At 37.3% G+C, this 14,418-nt stretch overlaps 1 long non-coding RNA gene and 1 pseudogene across 2 annotated transcripts; both read right to left on the reverse strand.

Moving 5' to 3' along the window:
- Positions 1–569: 569 nt before the first annotated feature.
- On the reverse strand, positions 570–2,125 carry LOC148846347 (UDP-glucose flavonoid 3-O-glucosyltransferase 6-like; annotated as a pseudogene). Its single transcript, XR_016102462.1, has 2 exons — positions 2,012–2,125; positions 570–1,919 (listed from the first exon to the last, which is right to left on the reverse strand). The product of XR_016102462.1 is annotated as a UDP-glucose flavonoid 3-O-glucosyltransferase 6-like (transcript).
- A 7,124-nt stretch (positions 2,126–9,249) lies between these two features.
- Positions 9,250–10,068, reverse strand: LOC148846348 (uncharacterized). Its single transcript, XR_016101736.1, has 2 exons — positions 9,938–10,068; positions 9,250–9,848 (listed from the first exon to the last, which is right to left on the reverse strand). It is a non-coding gene; the product is annotated as an uncharacterized LOC148846348 (long non-coding RNA).
- Positions 10,069–14,418: the final 4,350 nt, after the last annotated feature.

Here is a 14,418-nt window from a genome sequence, read left to right on the forward strand (position 1 = left end):
CACAATTTTGTTTATTAATTTATTAAGTTATTAGTAAATTAATATAATATTAATTTATAAAAGTACATTAAAAATAAGACATTTTATTTACAGATAGAGTTTCGAGCTTTATATAAGGGCTAGGCTCGGTCTCGAACCTACACATTTTCTGTTAATAAAGAGGCAAAGTCCGGCCTAAGCCCAGCCCCGCCCATGAGTAGGTCTAATGGATAGGTTGCAACGGTTCATTTTCTCAATAGTTGGAGTTTTTTTTTTTTTTTCTGTTATTTCATTGCAGTTGTTTGATGAATGAAGGTGCTTGACCGGTGTAATTGGTTTCGTCGGTTGAGCTTAATTTTGCACTTCCTGTCTATTGCATTCTGTATTCCTTTTTTTTTATTCATTTGAATGATATGAATAATTAAAACCCTAGAAATAATGTATGGATAGGTTATACTTGATTTGGTGCAGTCTAATTACAAATATTCCAATGCTCTTAGCTTGAAATTGGGCTTAAATTAATTTAATTATGACAAAAAATTAATTTATAAATTTATTAATAATGACTATAATATAATTTTATATATTTACTAAGTAATATTTACAAAAATTATTACATTTATTCGTTATCAAAGTAACTTCGGAATTTGTTCACCAAGATGACAGAATAGAGAAAAAGGAAAATAAAAGGGATAAAAATACAAAAACTACTTTAATTACTGCACTATTTCAGAGATTTCTCTACTCTCCTCGCATCAGATACTCAATCAGGCGTTCTAATGAAACAAAGGAAGATCCACCTTCCATCAAAACCGCCCTACTCTTCTCCCCCATCTCCTTAATCCTTCTTCTCACTTCACTATCAGCGGCCATGAGAGACCTTATACCTCTCTCCACCTCCTCTGCACTCGCCAGATCCGCACCGTTCCGGTACTCCACCGCCAACCCCAATTCCTTTACCAACTGAAACGCGTTTAAATGTTGCTCCGCATAGTACACCATACCACAGACTCTCTGGTGTCGAGTTCCATCCACAGTGAGATACAAACCTTCCGATGGCTGGGTGGACTAGGACCTTCACCTGCGGGACCCAGTCATCGACGAATCCCCTTCCCTCTGTTCTTCCCAAGAACCCATCAGGCAGAACTTCCTCCGGATTCGGATAAGCACTAGGCATGGTCATCCCCTCCCCGGGTTGACGCAGCGACCACAAGAACCGGTGACCACTCCGCTCAATGCCAATGGCTATCTCTTTTACCTTGGCTTCATCAAACACGCCCACGCTGCCAAAGCACAGGAGCACCACCGACGACGGAGGCTGGTCGTCGAGCCAATTCATGATCTCGCTGTATTGGGTGCGGGTGCAGTCGGACAAGAAGTTGGACAGACCCCCGAGTTGAAGCAACGGTCCAACTGGGTAAATCACTGGTGTTTGACCATCAGACATCGAGTTGACGGCATGGGATTCGAGCTCTGCATACGTGTTAATTATGATGCCCCTCGCCTCCTTGAACCAGCAGCCGTGATAGACGAACTATGTATAGCCATCTCCCTTCCTGTTCCATAAGGGCATAGGCAAGGAGAATGGAGGAACTGGATTGACAAAGGTTGGGAATTTTAACTCTGTCTCCGCGTCCTTAAACTCGGTACCAGTGGCAATCTGAGTATCGAGCGTTGGACGGTAGAGCATAAGACCGAGCAACCCCGCGTTAGAAGTAAAGAATAAGTACGAAGGGATGCCGAACTCGTTGGCTACATCGATCATGGGGGTGCAGAAGACATCAATCACCATCCCAGCGACTCGATCCGTGCCAGCGGCAGCACCAGAATCGGACGACATAAGTTGGGTGAGAGCGTGCCTAACGTGTGGTTTGTGGCTTTCAATGAAGAGATGCAAATCCTACCAGACTTGTATAAACTTCCGGCGATGGTGGATCGACCTGAGGCAGACCAATGAAACGGATGTCAGGGGTGGAGGCAGCAAACGATTCAACATAAAGGTCAATACCGAAGGAAGATGGTGGCTGCATACACAGGACGGTGATGGAGAGGCGATCATCTCGATCGATAAGTTACTTCGCGAGCTCAACTGCTGAGAACAGGTGACCAACTCCAAATGCCGGAAGAAACACGAGCTCCGTTTTCTCCATCACTTTCTCTCAATGATCAGTCTGTTGTAGTCGCAGCTCCTTTACCCTTTTATCTTCCACAAACCTGAAAAGGAAGTGGAGAACTTGATCGTAGTAGACCACACAATTTGCGATACAGGGAGGACAGACCATTAACCTCCTAGCAATGATCAAAGTATCGGAATGAATACGGAAAGGGATAAGTTTTGAAAATTTATAGATAGCAAATATAAACACTGGGATACACCGGTGAAATGGGTAAAAATCACATAAATATATTAATAATACTAAACCAAAAGCTGAATTATCTATGAATAAGATACAAAGATATGAGAAATGCATAATTTAATAGGTTATATGAAGAGAAATATTACAATAAACAATATGGGGATCCTAGAACATTCAAACATTGTACAATAATTATTATTCTTTCAATTTTATAATTATAATTTTCAATTTTTATTAGTTTTTTAGAATATTTATTAATTTAATATTTTATTTAAATAACAACTATTTTTTAAATAGTAAATATGTTTTCATTTTTAACATATAATATTTTTATTTTACATAATTGTAAAATAAAACAAATAAACCATTTAAGGTAGATAAAATAAATTATATTTAATTTTCAATTTCTGTTAAATCTTTTGGTAAAATTAAATCTTAAATTATTCGTTTCAGTTTTTATAATTATAATTTTCTGCTTTCCATTAATTTTGTTGGGAAAATTTGTTTATTTAGTATTTTTATATAATAACTAATTTTTAGTTTTTATTAATTTTTTGAAAAAAATAAATCTTAAATTATTTATTTCATTTTTCATAATACTATTTTTAATTTGTATTAAAGATGAAAAACAATCCAAAAGTAATCAATGTACAATTTTGTCAAACTAGACACGGATACGCCTTCGCATCAGTGTGTATCAAACCATATCCACCGATACGAAGGCATAACATACCGATACGCATGACTCATGGGATATGCATCCAGTCGTAGCATATCCTGTATCCATGATCATAGATACGGATATGATATGCCCCATATCGTATTGATTGTTAAGTTCAGGAATTGCTTTTAAATTATTATGGCCAAATGACTCTTAGCCCCCTGTCACAAAATGAAAACCCCTAACACTTATGCGATTAAAATCCAATGGCAAAATTAACTCGAGCCCAGCTTGGTTAAAGCTTGCAAGTTTGAGTTTGGTTTGGCTCGAGTTGGATTACAAGTCAATTTTTTTCTAAAAAGTAAAAATTACAGAAAAGTACGGCCAGGCCCATTGTATATTTCTGAATTCCACTACAGATCTATAAACATTCAAAATGTCAAATACCCCCATACGTACGTATGTATGTATGTATGTATGTATGTATGTATGTAGTATGTATGTATATGCATGTGTGTATGTATGTATGTATGTATGTATGTATGTATGTATGTATGTAGAGGTGTAAAGTGGGCCATGCCAAGCCAGCACGACATGGCCTATGGGTAGCCCACGCAAAAGGCAGGTCGTGCCACCCTCCCTGGTGGAAATTTTGGGGGTTGGCCCGGCATAGCCCACGGCCTAGGCCCGTGTGGGCCCATGCCTTGTCGTGCCATGCTATGGACCTGGGCCGGGCCGGGCTGCAGGCCGTGCCATGGGCTTGGGCCATGCCAGGTCGGACCACAAGGCAGGCCTTGGGCCTGGGCTGAACCGAGCTGCATTGTCTCTTTTTTATTTTTTATTTTTAATTTTGATTTATTTTCTAAGTAAAATTGCAAAACTAAAATATTTAAATTTCCTTTGAACTTTGGGAATTGGGAACTATTTAAAAAATTAAGAAATGAGAAATTTAAGTTATCTAACACATAAATGAAAAAAAATACTTAACCAAATTGAAATAAGAATGGTGGAATAACAAATTGGAAGAAAAATAGGAATTTTATTTCATTTAAATTTGAATGGTACAAATTACAAATACAATGATTGGATCATTGGACACTTAGATGAATGAAATATGAAAATGGAGTAAATTAATAAAATATAAAAAATACAATATGGTTACAAATTAAAAATACAAAATTACATTGTTCAAAAATTAAAAAAATATCAAATAAATTAAATAAATTAAAAAATTTACAATAATTTGAAAAATAAAAAATTCTATACAAGTAGTCAAATTCATGAATCATCATCATTCATGACTTTCATCATCTGCTTCGGGTGAAATATCAGGTGTAGTATCATGCCTTTTTTTTGTCTTGTAATCTATTTTTCTAGCATCTACCCAATCCTTGAAGCAGATGCACATCTCTATGCTTTCATCGTTCATGCAACTTCTTCTGTCATCGAGCACCTTGGTACCTGCAATAAAACAAGACTCTAATGGAACTGTAGACACCGAAGGGGTTAGTAGATTGCGTGCCATGGTGACAAGAATTGGATAATTTTTCGAATGTTCACTCCACTAGGCTAAAATATCAAAATTACTTGATCTTTCACCTAAATAAAAACAAAATTGCTTGTAAATAAAAATTAAGTTCAGTAAATGAACTTGTTGTAGAATTAGCAGATTTATGCCTTCTACTTATTAAATAAAAAAGTTTTTCTCTTCTACTATTGGGCTCAAGGTCAGAAGTAGAAGATGATGTACAAGTAGAAATATTTCCTACAATTTTAGATTCATACAAATTGTACATTTTAAATAATAAATTATTAATTTCTTCTTTTTTATTTCCTATATCAATATTCATATTTTCCTAATCCTAGGGTCTAATATTGTAGCTAAACAATAGAGGGGAGAAATGTTCTCCCAATATTTTTTAAATTTATTTTCCATTATTTCAATAATACATTGAAATTGTGGATTATTTGTATATTTTGCAAAACAATCATTAATTACCATTAATTGATAAGGTAAAAATTACAACTAGTTGGATAATAAATTCCAGATAATTCATTAGTTGCATCATAAAAATGTTTTAAAAAATCTCTTATACAAACTGTCATTTCCCAGTCTTCCTTAAATATCATATCATTAGACATTTTTGAATTATAAAAATCAGAAAGAATTTGTTTATGAAATATACAACTTTCTAACATAGCATTAGTATAATTCCACCTATTCTTTACATCTAATATAAAATGTTTATATTTTAAACCATAATTTTGACATAAATATTTAAATTCTTGTTTTCTTGCCCCTGAACTTTATATTATATATATATTACAATTTCTAGTTTTTGTTATATGAGTAGAAATGATATTCAATGCATCTTGAATACATAAATTTAAGATGTGGCATGCACATCTAATATGAAATAACTTACCATTAAGTATGGTATTAATTGAGATTTTAAAATATTTATTGCATAATCATTATTGCTTGTATTATCAAAACTTCCATAAGCATGTAAATTATTTAAAATAGCTGGGCCATTATGTAGCCATTAAAGCCTAGTAAAACTTAAAATTCTTTTATTCAATAGCCAATTTTCATCAATGAAATGGTCAGTAACATAAATATAACTAATATTAAATTTGGATGTCCAAACATTCGAAGTAATTGCAACTTTAGAATTAAGATTTGCTAACAAATAAATTAAATTTTGTTTATATGAATAAAAAATTTTTAAAGCATTAGTTCTTATAGTATTCCTAGAAACTTTTTTATATTGTGGGTTTATAGAACTATGCAACCATTTTTCTATCTTTGGATCTTCTGCTAATATAAATGGTTGTTCTACATATACAATAGCAAGTTTTTGTCTCATTTTTTCTTGTGAATATTTAAAAGTACCAAAACTATTCCCCCTCCCAATTTGTGTTAGGGTTGTTTCAATCCATTCATCTTCTTATTTCTCATGTGTGAACAAATGTCTAATTAAATGACCCGTACCACCCTTGTTACAATAAGTAAAATTCTTTCTAAATTTTTGACAAACGACCATTTTCCCATTCCCCTCAATATCCTCTACTTTGAAAATTTTTCAAACCGGACTACTCAACTTAGAGGCCCTCCTTTTTCCCCTAGTATCAGTACTGGGGGTGAAAGTTCAACTTTCATCGACAACAATTGCATTAGTACTAACACTATAATGATGCGATTGAATATCATCAATGGTGAACATGTTGAGGATTGGTTTTCAGAAGAGCCAGCCATTTTTTTAATTCTAAAAAGATAAAAATTAGTCTAAATCGACTTACTCAGATTGTCAGTTCAAAATCCCAACTTGATTTCAACGATTGAAGCCTTTCAACGCCCAAGCCTCCCAAATTGAGATATTTGAGCTAGTTGAACAAGTATTCTTCTTGTTGAAAGTTGAAACTTCAATAAAGTTGAGACTTGAGAATTGGAGAATGCATAATCAAACAATTAGCTAATTAGAATTACTCAAATTGCAGATAATTGAGAATGTATGAGTATGAGAGAGATGAGATTAAGAGAATTGTTAAATTGGTGTGATGAGAATGGTGGAGGATAGGGCTATTTATAGGAATTGAACATAATTCAATTGTCCAAAATACCCAAAAAACTAGCTGTTATTTAGTTGTTAAGAGGGGTATTTTGGTCATTATAAAGTTATTTATAACTATTATGGGCCTTTATGTCATTTTTTCAACCCTCGTAAGCAAAATACACAAATACCCCCTAATATGGCTATTTATAGCTATTGGGAGTATTTTTGTAAAAACCCCAAAAGCTAAAACTAACCGTTGGGCCCCTTTAGGCCCCAGGCCCAACGGTTACATTCCGAGTGGGCCACGCTCGGCCCATTACGAGCCTCATGAGCCATGCCATGCCGGCCCATGATAGGCTGTGTTGCGGGCCGTGCCACGGGCTGAATCGTACCAACTAGTGGACCTCGAACCCCCAGCCCAACACAGCATGAACCTTCGTGTCAGGCCTGGCATGACCCATGGCTTTCATGCCGTATTGTGCCGGGCCACGAGCAGCCTGACTCAATTTACACCTCTATTCATTACTTATAACTTCATCAAGGCACATAAGGATGTACATCTAAACATATGGGCCGGGGAACAAATAGTCGACAATGAAGATGATGAAGTAAATGGTGGTGATGGTTGGCACAATAGTGAACATGCTTCTAGTAGCAACCGACGAATCAACTTAGTGCGAGATCAGATTATCAATGAGCTATGGGAGAGATATCAAATGACACACTAGCATATTTACAATCTAGTGTGGATTGTGTTCAATTTGCTTTTATTTCGTACGTTTATTATGCACTGGACTAAGTCGATAACAAGACATTAGCTAAAATTGTAGGATTTATACACATTGCAATTGTTCATTCCACTTTTATGTTACCCTTTAGTTTATTCATGATACTTGTTTTTACAATTGCCATATAAAATTATATGCAGTTACTAATGACGGAGGGAGTTTTTTTTGCCAATATGCTCATGTGGAAAGGGAGAAATGCCATTGCATATGGTCAGGACTAAAAATAACTATGGACGGTGGTTTTTCCGTTGTCCACTGAGAGGGGATCAGATGAGCGCTTTTATATGGGTAGACCAATACAATGGGGATACCCAACACCGGGTAGGAATGCTCCAAGACAACACCGTTCTTCATTAGTTGTGCAACCACAACCAAATAATAGTAACATTGCTTTGTTAGCTTGTTGTGGTTGCAATATCCTATATTTTGGGTATGAGTATGCTTGGTTGTTCTAGTATTCAAGCTTATGAAATAAAATGATAAAAATATGGAACCCGTCTAGTAGTATAGACTTTTTAGAATTTAACTATGTACTAAAGCTTGATAGATCTCATAGTGATGTAGGCTTATATTCAAAAACTTATCAGACTTGTTAATTAGCAGTGCATATTTGTTAGTATGGAACACATAAGGCTTTTGTGCTTTTCTTTTTTATTTTTTTTATTTTCTTGGATGCAGTTGAGAGAGAGAGAGAGAGAGAGTACTATGAGATTAGACCAAATTGAATTGAACTTAATGACATGGAGTCCTAACCAAATGTCTATAAAGTGCACAAAATGATTCCACATGTTCATGTTCAACCATCTACTGTTTCATTTATGTCTACAAAAAATGTGCAAGCTTTGAAAAGCCTTACTGGGTTTAATTACATAGGGAATAGAAAACAAGTATGTAATAATAGATTTCATAAAGGAAAAGAGAATATCTGGGTTTAGAGGCCATTCCTTGAAATCTCATTTAGGCCAATGAAGAAACCTCAAATTCTTATGCCTCACCATATTCTTATGCTTTCCTTCATGCATAGAGAAACATAACTATATATGATCATATCTAAAAGAAAAATATCTGATCCAAGGAAGAAACCTCAAAACTAAAATGGACGTTTTGAAGTTCAAAATTTGAAACTCTAAAAGAGTTTCAAAACCACAAACCACCTCGAAGACTCCGTCAACATATTCACATAAACGCCATGAAAAAGCATGTATAGAGCACACTCATCAAACAGAAAAGATTAGGCAATTCGAACCATCAAGACGCCCATGCTATCCATGGCCGTCATGTAATAACTATTGAGAGAGAGAAGGAGAGAGAGAAAGAGAGAGAGTCAAAGTGAAAGTGTCATGTATCCAATATTAGATGTGGGTTATATCATATTTCTACAGTTGGATCTGAAAATTGGTCTTTCACATGTAATTTTGACCATTGGATTGATTAATGGATTTTATACACCAAATAAAGTGTCACACTGAAACAGCTACTAAATTAGCTTATTACCATTAATCCACCTTTTGTTTTTGCAAAACCTGAATCCTGGACGATTGAGGTTAAAAGCAACAAATTAACCATGCATGAGACATGGTTTTGATAAAGTCAAACTTTAAGGCTTTGATAACCAGGTTCTATTTGGGTTGATATAGGTTGGGTACCCCAAATTTCTGATGAAATTACCATCGATAATCCATGCAAACCCCCAACTTTGATGGCAGCAGAGAGACCTTGGTGCAGTTGGCTACTTCCTCTTGAAATGTTGGAATCAAATTCTTTGAATCAACAAACTTAATGGTTTCAATGCTTGCATTTATGCTAATCGATAGAAATTGTATTAATAAACCTGAACTGATTGGTTAGATACAAAAAAAATCCGATTGGTTATACTAATTATTTGGCCAAGTCCCAGGCTCAACAGATAGTGACTTTTTGCGGGTTGTATTTTATTATTTTTAATCAATCTCTTACAAAGAAAATTTTTTGCCTTACAAACTGCCCTTCTTTTGCCCTTGTATTTATCAAAACACAAACGAAAACCCATTGACATCGAGTAAGCAAACTAGGGTTTTAAGAACCGAAAAATCATGGTTTCTATTATGCAAATCTCGCAATAAATCCATATAAAGAAGAAAGAAAAGGCAAAATGCAAATAGAGAGAAATATCCTAAACGATTTGAAACGGAACAAGGAAAAGAATTTAGATATCTACCAGTTGACCTTCAGAAACGGAGTTCAAATCATCATCAGGCCGGAGGAGAGCGTGAAAGAAAGAGCAGAGAGAAAGAGAGAGGAAAAAATAAGAAGTGCAAGGGACGAGCAGCAATCGATTCTTTGATTCAGATTGAAAACTATAAAATCACCATCACGATCCCCTCAGAGAGACTGTGAAAAGCCTCTGTTTTCTTCTCCACATGTTCTCTTTTGCCGCTACGAGTCCCTTCGCTCACTCCTTTTCTTTCGTCGCCCACGCCCACCCACATCTCTCGCTCTCCCCTGTGTTGCCCAAACGGAAGCTCCCCTGCATATTTATACACAGATTACCTAAACATTGGTTTCCAAACAAATGTAAAATAGCAAAATCGCTTATGATAATTCCCGATTACTAACCTCACACTACACTACTCGCGTGTATTCGAGCCGAGCCGAATACATGCTATTCGAGCCGAATACATGCTATTCGAGCTCGGCTCGTAGAAACTGTGTTAGGTTTGTGCTCGATTTCGACTTAGATTCGAATCAGACATTTGATCTCGAGTTTAATTCGGTTTAAAGATCGTAAGTTTGAGCTCGGTTTGGTTCAAGTGATTACCATTATACTTAAAAATAAAAATATTATATATAAAATATTATTATATAATAAAAATTATTTATTCTATATATTTATATATGTATATGTATATATATATATATACATACATACATATATATATATATGTATGTATGTATGTATATAATAAAAAATTATTTATTTATTATATTAAGCTCACGAGCCTCATGAGTTGAGCTTTGCTAGGTTCAAGCTCGGCTTGATTAACAAACGAGCCTATATAACAGGCTCGAGCTCGACTCGAAGGTCAATTTAAATTAAGCCTAGCCGAGCTTTTCACGAGACGAGTCGAATAGCTCGTAAGAACCTCGACTCATGGCCACTACTAAACACTTTGTTTCCCGAACTTTAAAATGTGACAATTTAGTATTCAAACTTCCAAAACATGTTTATTCAGTACTTATCATTAACCAATTGTTAATCAGCCGTGGCATTTGAAAAGATAAAAATACCTTCAAGTATCATCTATTTCTCTTTATCAACCATCTAAACATTGACAAAAAATTAACAATCCCAAATACTTATCTCTTCTATTCAAGAAAGTTGGGGTTACATCATTTTGGTAACCCCAATTTTCTTGAATAGAAGATGAAAGGATTTGGGACTGTTCTTTTTTTATCATTGTTTGGATGATTGATAAAGAAAATTAAATGACACTCAAAGGGCATTTGTATATTTTTAAATGTCACTTAGCGGCTGGTTAACGATAAGTACTAAATTGACATGTTTTGAAAGTTCAGATACTAAATTATCGCATTTTAAAGTTTAAGTACCAAATTGACACTAGGCCCAAAGTACAGAGTACTAGTGGGAAACTTTTCCTTATTTATTTATGTTGTATTTGTTAATTGACAAAAAAAAACCGTTGTATTTAGTAAAATTGTTATTTTCATGAGTGAGAGATTTTTTCTAACTGAAATGTTTGAGCTTCTCAATACAAATTGTTATATTTGATACTTAAATATGATGTTTCAAATGTAAATGCAATGCTTAAAATATCAATATAATGGTGCAATGTGGACCATGCCATGGGTATGTCATTCCTGGCAAACAGGTCATGCTGGCATGAGCCCACATAGGCTGCAGCCTAACCCAGCCTAGGAGTCGGGAGATCACATCTCCGCCCCACAAGGGGCTGCCCCACAATACTCCACAACACATCCCCGTCGTGTATTGGAAACATCTCCCAATAATACTGTGGGGTGTTGTAGGGCGAAGATGTGAACTCAAGGGCTGGGTGATGTTCTTAATACATGGCGGGAATGTATTGTAAGGTGTTGTGAGGCAACCCCTTGTGGGGCAGAGATGTGAACTCAGGGGTCGGGTCATGCTGGTCCCAGATGCCCATTTTCGGACCCACCAATATACTAAATACGATGAGCTGGGAGATGCGCTTTTGATCATCGAGATCTATTGCTTGCACACAATTATGAATGTGGCCCCAACATTCTATAATGAGTTCTCTCGTGATTGATCACATAGCCAACTTTATACATTTGTGCTTGTACCGTATGGTGAATAATGGGCTATATAATCAATCATGAATGAATTGCAGTGTTTTGTACATGAGAGCTTTGATCCACACAAAGTGTAGTTTAAGAGTACGAATCTATTAACCACAGTTTATTGATCACTTCATGATAAGATGCTACCTATCCAATCACAAGTTGAAGGCATTTACATTAACATATGCGTGATAAACCAATATATATATACGGAGGTAAATCAATATATATAGTGAGGATGAAACTCGCCTTGCCCCGAAACCTTACACACAACCTCACCTTCTTATCCCAACCCAATATAAGGCCGCTCAAAATTTAGAAAAACAAAATCCAATCATAAACCAACAATACCATTGACCTATACAAAGAAATAGAAGTTTCCTTCGTTGATAGAATTGTAACATAGAAGTTTCCTTCATTGATACGTTTAGGCTACCATTTTCTTCAAACCAAACACAACCTTATTAGCAAAGACGTCCACATATTCGTTGCCTTCTCTAAATGCATGAGAAAAGGAAATACACATGGTGATAGTGCACGACCTAAATGCTCCTAGCTGGAGAGTGCTGTTGACGTCACTTACTTAGTAGGATAATTAATCTGCAAGATGAACATATCAGAGAACCCGGGGTGGCTAACCCAAGGAGGTCGCTCCGATGCTTAAGCCAGTATTTAGATGTGTGAGCTATAGGTTGAATGCTAGAGAGCTAGAGAGCAGATAGACATGCATACCTCGATTTCGGATGGTTGAAGCCCATATATAGGTGGGTGACTATAACTCTTGTGAAACGTCCCCGGGATCTTCGTTCTGAGCCATTGGAGTCCATTTCCAAAAGGCGAGGATTCTGCTAACTAACGAGAGTTACTATTTCCTTCCGATTAGGATGGGATAGAATCAATGCCTATGATTACGCAATGTTCCCACGAAAGCTCGGAGACAGCAGTTAGCCTTCTAGACATTCGCCATGTATCATCCTAATAAGTGCGGTCTTCTGGGGTACCTGGGTTTAGGTACTAACCAAGGTGGCCAATGTGCCTGAGGTGAAGCGACCAGCCGAGGTGGTCGTTGAGTAGCCTGACCTGTTGAGGTGATCAGGTATGCAAAGTTAGTTTGCCAAATAGCTGAGGATGTTGAGTCACATGTCCAGTCACCTGATCGAATCCATGCGTCCGCTGCTTACTAAGTTGGGCCAAATCACCCCTCATCAGTTTTCCCCCACTCCTATGCCAGGGGTCCTGACCTGGTGCGGGGAGGTCACGACGAGGCTAGGTCGGTTTGGCTCGTCTTCTTTTGGGTCATCACCCAGCTCGGCGGTCTATCGTTAGCGACCCACCCGGTCCGACTGTAAGCATAGATCGCGTGTTAGGAATGCGCGGACATCATGCAAATTCCAAAACTCCGTAGACGTCAAAACACGCGGTCAACTATTTTCATCTCGAGGTGCGTGCAACCGGTTTTGAACGAGAACCGTTGGATGCTTCAGATCTGGACCGTCCAATATCAGTTATTCCGATTATAAATAGGGGCCTTGGAGGTCCCATTTTGTTGCTTGTACTTGGAGTTGTCGTGTCTCGAGCCCGCACCTTGGTGTCTAGTTCGGTGGTGTCCGCCTTTGTGTCTGAAGTCACTTTCTTTTCTCCATGGGGTTGCTTTCTCTTTGGGGTAAGTTCTCCTTGCTTCAGTCTGCTCCTTTGTTTCAACATGAGTGATTTTAGTTTTTCCTTTAGTGATGGCGAGTCTACTTAAACCAGGGAAACCTCCTCAGCTAGCTCTTCCTTGGCTAGTGAGCACGAGTCCGGTCCGAACGAGGTTACCACCTCGGCCCAAGAACATGAGGTCGGCACCACCGAGGTGACTTCCTCAATGCGTCTTATTGATCCCAGTCTGGCCGAGGTGGCCCTTCGAGAATGCAAGTCATCTAGTGGGAAGGCATCTTCTTCCATACCACCCAAAAAATCGTCTAGGCCAGAGAAAAGTGCCAAGCAATCCTGGGGTCCAAACAAGTTCGGCCCTTCAACTCTATCTCCCGAAAGACTTCAGGCCTTGGTCCTCAAATACAATCTTCCCAAGAACCTTGGTTACTCAATTCCCTTGGGGCAACATCCTTGGCAGCACGACCACAATGAAATCACTATCTTTGAGGAGCAGCTCGTGGCTGGGCTTCGTCTCCCGCTTCATCATTTCTTTGTTGAGGTCATTAAGTATTTCATCGTCACCGTAGATCAGTTGCACCCAAACTTCATTCGAACCATCATAGGAACCATCTCGGTCTTCTGCAACTTTAGCTTGCCTTTAGAATTAGATGTCTTCAGTTCGCTTTGCGGGGTCAAGAAGAATTCGATTCCCTCATCCAAGAAGACAAGTGGAGTTATTATATCTCCTTTCGATTTGGGTACAAAATCCTCCACAATTACCCGAACAATGTCCCGACTTGAAAAATGAGGTATTTTACTGTCTCTGCCAAAGAGGGGTAGCCTTTATCCTACTCATTGGAGGACCTGTATTAAGGACCCTGCAAACAAGCTCAACTCGGAGCAGCGATGGGAGATATATTTCTTGGTCGATCTCTAGTTGTCTATGGAGGATTATTTGTCTAAAAAGATGCTTGTGGAGGCCAAATTAAGTCCTCCAGGTAGGTCAGTGCCTCGACGCATAAGATTTTTCTTGTTTGCCTTTTTGATTACTTCGACTAATCTGTTGTGATTTCTATAGTAACTATGGCTGACATTCCCGACGCTAAGCTTGTCGGGAATAT

The sequence above is a fragment of the Nelumbo lutea genome, chromosome 7 (genome assembly GCF_056320005.1).
Source record: "Nelumbo lutea isolate HS-2025 chromosome 7, American lotus-T2T, whole genome shotgun sequence".
In the NCBI taxonomy this organism is placed as follows: domain Eukaryota; kingdom Viridiplantae; phylum Streptophyta; class Magnoliopsida; order Proteales; family Nelumbonaceae; genus Nelumbo; species Nelumbo lutea.